The sequence below is a fragment of the Mytilus californianus genome, unplaced genomic scaffold (genome assembly GCF_021869535.1).
Source record: "Mytilus californianus isolate M0D057914Y unplaced genomic scaffold, xbMytCali1.0.p SCAF_9, whole genome shotgun sequence".
Classification (NCBI taxonomy): Eukaryota; Metazoa; Mollusca; class Bivalvia; order Mytilida; family Mytilidae; genus Mytilus; species Mytilus californianus.
This window is the reverse complement of record NW_026262745.1, coordinates 67,782,484-67,790,102: the sequence shown is the minus strand read 5'-3', so window position 1 is coordinate 67,790,102 and position 7,619 is coordinate 67,782,484. Positions and strand designations below refer to the sequence as shown.

The window sequence follows — 7,619 nt, the reverse complement described above, 5'->3', positions numbered from 1 at the left end:
AGAAGGATGACTTTTCTTCCGATTCTGAGTCGGACAAAGAAGTAAGGTCCGTTATAAGTGAAACTGTATCTAATTTAACATACAGTGACAAAAACGGCAACACAAGTTATCATCGTTTTAATCCTCACAAGAAGGAAAAAACAGGACTCTAGTTTTCCAAAGATATGGAATTATTTCTTGATGACAATTTCAATAGATTTATTCCTTCACATAAAGTTCAGGAATTAATTTTGAACACGATGCCCATCCCATCATGCGAGGGCTTTACTATCAGATCTATTGATCCATTGATTTTCTCTATTATGGAAGAACAAAGTCGTAGTACAAATACGCAATTGGATAAAGCTTTCGTCAGTATTCAGACAAAGCTTATAAACACCATGGGGCCTCTTGGTAACTTATGGATGTTATTTGAAGAAATTCGATCAAAAATCGATAAGGAGTGTGACGCTTCTAGTGCGCAGGCGCATGTTGACAATGTTGACTTCCGTCATGTTCTTGATCTGTTAGAGAAAACAATTTGTTTGGTAGGACAATCTAATGTTGCAATAAATTATCAGAGACGTTTGTCAATCCTTCAAGGAATAAACAATCAAGATTCAAAGAAAGCTAGATCATTTCTTAGAGACAAACAGGAATGTTTAGCAAAAAACGGCAAGCATCTGTTTGGAAGTGAATTCAAGAAAGAGCTGAAGGAATGGAGCAAAACAAAGAAAGAAGCTTCCGAAATGGCATTAGCTCTCGGAGGAAAGAAAAAGAGTCAGAAGAAGAAGGTGATCAACTATGACACACCTCGTCAGGTGCAACAAAGTCAACGATGGGAACAAGCGGAATCTCATCAAGACAAACCGCCCTTTCAGTCAAGGCCTCCGAGTCATTCACAGTGAGCAAGAAACGCAGGAGGCAGAGGCAACTCCCGTGGAAATGGTTTTCACAGAGGAAATAAAAGAGGTGGAATCAGGTTTATTACATTTTGTTTCAAATCTTTGTCATACAAAAAATATAGACAAAACAAACAATATTTTAATCTCATTGGAGAGTCTAAACCAAGTGACACTATTAAAACACATTCCTATAGCAGGAAGGTTAAAACATTTTGTAAAGAACTGGGAAATAATCACCTCAGACAAAAAGATACTAAAAGATATCCAAAACGTAGAGGTAAATTTTCAGTCACGTCCGATACAACTGAAAGATCCAAGAATGACTGAACTCAATCAAAACGAAAAACACCTGATGTCAACAGAGGTCAGAGAAATGTTGACAAAAGAAGTCATTGTACCAGTAAAACCATGCAGGGATCAATTCCTAAGCAATTGGTTCTTAGTACCCAAAAAAGTTGGGGGTCAAAGGCCAGTGTTAAACTTAAAACAATTAAACCAACATGTAATGTACCAACATTTCAAAATGGAGGGCTTGTTCATGATCAAAGACCTGCTAAAAGTGGGCGATTTCATGCTTAAAATAGATCTAAAGGAGGCATATTAAGTTTTGTCCATCAGTCAAAACCACAGAAAATTTCTGAGGTTCAATTGGGAAGGAACCATGTTCGAGTACACAGCCCTACCCTTCGGGTTAGCAGAGGGTCCAAGGTTGTTCATCAAAATAATGAAATCAGTAATAGGTATATTACGAATGATGGGTGTTCGAATGATCATTTATCTAGACGACATACTCCTCATGGCAGAAAACCCCCAAAAACTGGTAATTCACAGAAATTCAACATTATTTCTTTTCCAAAAATTAGGATTTCTGATAAATTGGAAAAAATCAAGCTTAAATCCAACTCAAAAGATAGAGTTTCTGGGTTTTCAGATAAATTCAGTAGAAATGATGTTCTATCTACCAACAGAAAAGGTATCTCAGATAAAAACAAAATGCAGAGAAATGTTAAGTGCAGACATTGTGACAGTAAGGCAATTAGCACAGTTGACAGGAAAGCTGTCATCCTCTATGCAAGCAATATTTCCAGCAAATTTGCAAAGTCGTTTTCTTCAAATGGATCAAATAAAGGGTCTGTTGAAGGGAAAGTCCTACGAACAAAAAATAATTATCTCACAAACAGCAAGAGACGAATTAATTTGGTGGGTAACAAAAATAAAAGAGTTCAATGGAAAGGCAATAATAACGCCTTGTCCAGATATTGTGATCACATCAGACGCCTCAAATTTAGGCTGGGGGGCTTCTTTTCAAGACGAAAGTACAGGTGGCATATGGGGAAAGCAAGAATCAAATTTCCATATCAATGCAAAAGAACTATTGGCAGCTTTTCTTGCAGTGCAAACATTCGCAAAAAGAAAGGCTTCATTTGGCCATTCATTTAAGAATAGACAATACTTCAGCAATATCATTCATAAACAGCTTGCGGGGGGGGGGGGGGGGGCACAAAATCAAAAGATTTAAATCAAATAATGAAAAACATGTGGAACTGGTGTCAGGCAAGGAAGATAAGTCTCACTGCAGAGCACCTCCCAGGGAAAGAAAATCTTATAGCAGACTGGCACTCGAGAAATATAAACGACTTCAGCGATTGGAGTCTAGATCAAAATATTTTTCAACAAGTTCGAGACCAAACAGGTCCCCTAGAGATAGATCTGTTTGCTTCACGACTATGTTTCAAACTGAAAAAAATTGTGAGTTGGAAACCAGATCCAATCAGTCATGCGATAGACGCATTTCTGACGCCATGGACAGCAATAAAGGACTATGCCTTCCCCCCTTTTTCAATGATATGTCACTGTCTTTCCAAAGCCAGGAAGGACAAGGCAACGTTATTAGTAATAGCCCCTGCATGGCAAGCACAACCATAGTATCCAATGTTATTGGAAATGTTAATACAAGAGCCAATAAAAATACCAATATTTCCAATATTGTGATGTCACCTCAGGGGGAACCACACCCACTGATTCAAACAGGGTCTCTCAATCTTGAAGCATGGAAAATTTCAGGGGACGAAGTACTACAGAGGGACTATCAAAAGCAGCTGCAGAGTTGCATGAAAAAGCATGGAGACCAGGAACCCAACTTTCTTACAAGAGCTTCTGGGGAAAATGGGTCAGCTAGTGTAGTGAACAATTAGTTAATCCTTTTCAGGCCCCTCTGGCCACTGTAATTGAATTCCTTACAAAATTGTTCAAATATGGTTTACAATATAGAACAATAAATACTTATAGGTCTGCAATTTCAAAGAATCATCCATTAATTGATAGTTTACAAGTAGGAAAACATCCTCTTATTATTCGACATATGAGAGCCATTATCAATGAAAGGACACCAACTTCAAAATATGAGTTTTCTTGGGATGTGATATTATCTTGAATGAAATTTTATCCTGAGGTACAAATCAAGTTTTAAACATTAAACACCTTTCATGGAAGTTAGTGATGTTGTTGGCTCTATCTTCAGCTGGTAGAGCATCTGAAATAGGCATGTTAAATTGTAAATATATGAAACAACAAGGTTCACAAATATTGATTAAGTTACCAAAACTAACCAAAACTTGTCGTCCTTGTTCTAAAACTAAATCAATAGCTTTCAACTCTTTCCCTAATGAAAAAAGTTTAAGTGTTGTTACTTGCATTAATGACTATATGTCTCGCACACAATCATGGAGAGAACAAGGCGATAATATTGATAGATCGTGGCTCCTTTTGAGTGTTGTTAAACCTCATCATCATATAGTTCCTTCATCAGTTGCAAGATGGTTAAAAGAGACAATAAAACAATCTGGTTTCTCATCCCTTTTTACTGGTCATTCGACACGTTAAGCCTCTACTTCAAAGGCAAAACGCGTTGGATTATCTACCCAAGATGTAATAGATCAGGCAAAATGGACAAATGAGTTTACTTTTATGAGATTTTACTGTAAACCTATAATTTCCAATAATTTTCAACAAGCAGTACTTACTAGGTAAGCTTTGAACTAACACTGGAATATCTTGTTGAGGCTATGATATGAAATTTGGAATTCTAATTTTATGAATAACCGAAACAAGATATGAAAGTGTTCCCTCCCTCCATCGCCTTTAATCACTTTCAATTTTATCGGTTATTCTATTTTATTTACTAGATATACTCACTATTCACATCGTACATTCTATCTCAGATCTGGGAAGTAGAACCAGGGAACAGGGATGAATTCCGAACAGTCCAAGAAGTATTGGGGGGACCAAGAAAGATTGATGACCAAGATTGGACCAGGATTATCAAAATAAATAATATTAAATGTTTTGCTTTGTTTAGAGTATTTTTTATTTCAGTGTTCTAAAATAGATAACACAAAAAACAAAAAAAATACACAAATGTTAACAGGTTTATAAAATCAACAAGAAGTACATAATTGAGAAATGTGGTATAATATAAATGAGACAATTATCCCCTGAAGGACATGTTTTCTTTAATTGGGTTTATTGTCAGTCGTTTCCTGAAGTTTTATTTTTAATTGATTTCGTTCAGCTTATGTTTAGATTTTGCAGTCAAATTCTTTTTTCTCTTCACTGGACACTCTTCAGTAAGAGAATGAGGAAATGCACGTGGAACATGCATTATCTTAGGGATTGGCTAGTCAGGCTGCGTGTGCAGCAGATATAACACTTTCATATCTTGTTTCGGTTATTCATAAAATTAGAATTTCATTTCGCACACTTCGTGTGCTTATGAAATTCCAAATTATTGTTTACGCTTGTATGTTTTGTTATGTTGTCTGTTTTCAAAGTTAGTGATTTATCTTTAAACTTTTATCACTAATTATTATATATATTAAAGTGGCAAGTGCAATTCGAGGGGTGAACGTACCGATTTAACGTCTGTTTCTAGCTGTGTTTAAGTGTTGAAGTACTTGACATATCTCTGCAGATTATAAAGTATTTATAGCACACACGTGGGAAGCACGCGTACGTCAATGTGTTCTATGTGTTGATATTGTAAGCATTTTCATATATCAATTAAAACGACAATTTATCAAATGATTGTTATGGTTAATAATTAGAAATGTCCCGACAATTTTTTTTAGATCCTTATGCCTTTTTTCGATACACTTCTGTTGATAATTGGTATATTTATTTAAAAAGTTAGTTTAGTACTTATGTTATTGAAATAGATACGCTTGTAAATGAATATGGAATAGGAGTGAAGTGTGTAATTCATTTTTCTTTTATTTTTTAGTAGTAGATACATCTTGAGGGCGTTAAATTTGGAAATACATGTAAAGAGGATATACATGTATTACCAAGTCTGTCATCGTATATTTTTTGAACGATGATTATAAAGACAAACGAGTTATAACACCGTAAACTCGTCTTTCAGTGAAAAAGTAATGACATATAGGCTCTTAAGAGTATGCCTAATATCTTTGATATGTATAAAAAGGGAACATTAAATGTAAGTATCTATAACCATTTTGGATAACAGATATCCTTCATCAGTATGATTATGATGTAAAATGAAGTGGGGATGTATAAGTACCCTGTCACGTCCTCTCTGTTGTTTTTTGTTATGTGTATTTGTATTCGTATTCAACTGATGAGTTAATATAAAAATAAGGCGATGTGGTAAGATTGACAAGGAGACAACTATCCACCAAAGTTCAAATGAAGTGGATGTAAGTAATTATAGGCAACCGTAAGGCCTTCAACAATGAGAAAACCCTATACCGTATGGTCGGCTATAAAAGCCTTTTTCAACTGATTTTTATAGTTTGTTCTTATTTTATAATGTTACATCACTATCCAAGGTTAAGAGAGGGTTTGACGCCTTCAAACTTGTTTAACCCCACCACATTATGTATGTACCTGTTCCAAGTCAGAAACCTGTAATTCAGTGGTTGTCGTTTGTTGCTCTTTATCATATTTGATTTTCCTTATTTTGTACATACATTAGGCTGTCAGTGTTCTCGTTTGAATTGTTTTACATTTGTCCTTTCGGAGCCTTTTATAGCTGACAATGCTGTATGGTTTGTTTTCTCATTGTTGAAGGCCTTACGGTGACCTATAGTTGTCAATTTATGTGTTATTTGGTCTCTTGTAGAGAGTTGTCTCATTGGTATTCATACAATATCTTCTTTTTTTATTTTACAGATCTTGAGTCAAACTTTGCCATCAACTAAATGTTTGTAACAATTACGACTATTTAAACCAATGTTAAATTTTGAATCCAACTTTATATATTTCTTCTTACTTGTGAAGATGTCATGTTATCATATTTTCCATTGTATTTAAGGAGAAAGAAAAGAGTAAATACATTTCATTTGTCTCCTTTTTTCTGAGAATCAGTTTGAAAATATGGTTAACTCCCATCGTAAATTCAGCGTGTAAGTCAAAGGGAGACAACTTAATTTTTCCATAATAATTACGGAATTCCATAATATTATGGAGTTCGCTAAGTGCCCCGAGCTGGTAAATTTTTTAATTTGTTTTTTTCCCTCACACATTACCTTAAACCTATACTCAATCCTTTTATTGATTATTGGGTTGGATGTTGTACCTTTAAAACCTCGTTACATACTGTTTGATAAACTTGTCTTAAGGTTATATTTTAAACAGTGTAGTAAGGTCTTTGAATATTATCTTTATCTTTACTGACATTAATTTTTTTCTAAAATGAATCAACACTGAAATTAATGTTCATTTCTATACATTTATGAACACATATTGTTGTACATCCTTTCGATACTCATTTTTTTGGCATTGCAACAAGTCCTGATTTTCTTTAACTGTGTATGAAGACTTTCCATTAAATTTACTAGAACACACCCGCGAAATCGCAGGCGTTTAGAGCTTGGTTGAAATTATGTAAACTGTTGTAGGATGAATTTTTGTAAAAGTTTTTATGCCTGGAGAAGTTCAGTTTTTTCCAAAGTCTGTTATTTTTTTTTTGGGTTAAATTCCATGATTTTAAGTTTCTGTATACTATGAACATACGTATATTATGAATAAAGTGTATTTGCTATTAACTATCAATTCCAAGTTTCTTCTCCACGGCGATCACAGCTATATTATATAGAGAGTCTCTATATATTACAGGAGTATAATCATAGTATACATGCAGAATAACGCGAAAAAAATTGTCCTGTCCCCGAGTAATTATGAAAATTATGTTTAAAAGTTTAAAACCGGGAGGTCTTGTCTTTGAATTAAAAGTCAGTTTGATGACGGAATCAATATCCGGACGCCTTTTTTTTTCGTTTTTCTCCAAAAATAACCCAAACTGAATAATCATAAGAATGAATGACAAATGCGATTATGCATGGTACCTATAGTACACAGAGGCATGATGATTAATTTATTGCGGAAGGAAGAGAAGCGACACACAAAATGAGGTCTTCTCGTTTAATAGTATAGATTATGATGTGTTCTAGTTGAAATTTAAATCCGGCAAAATGTGATGTATCTATGATTCAGTAGCTGGGCGTAACACATCAGTCATCTCCTATTTTTGACCCTAAACCTCTACTCAAATCAAATCCTTTACATGAACCAAATCTGTAACAATGTCTCAGGTTAGGAAACAGTTGAATGCTCGTAAAAATGTTCAAGACAGTCTCATTCTCAATATGTCCAACCCAAGGAATGAACCTATTATCTAGTTTTTGTCGTTTCCTGCTGTCTAAAAACAAATGGTAT

At 34.6% G+C, this 7,619-nt stretch overlaps 1 long non-coding RNA gene across 1 annotated transcript; it reads left to right on the top strand.

Annotated features, from left to right (window-relative positions):
* Window positions 1-696: 696 nt before the first annotated feature.
* LOC127714708 (uncharacterized) lies at window positions 697-4,229 on the top strand. Its single transcript, XR_007987879.1, has 2 exons — window positions 697-961; window positions 4,106-4,229. It is a non-coding gene; the product is annotated as an uncharacterized LOC127714708 (long non-coding RNA).
* The last annotated feature ends 3,390 nt before the right edge of the window (window positions 4,230-7,619 follow it).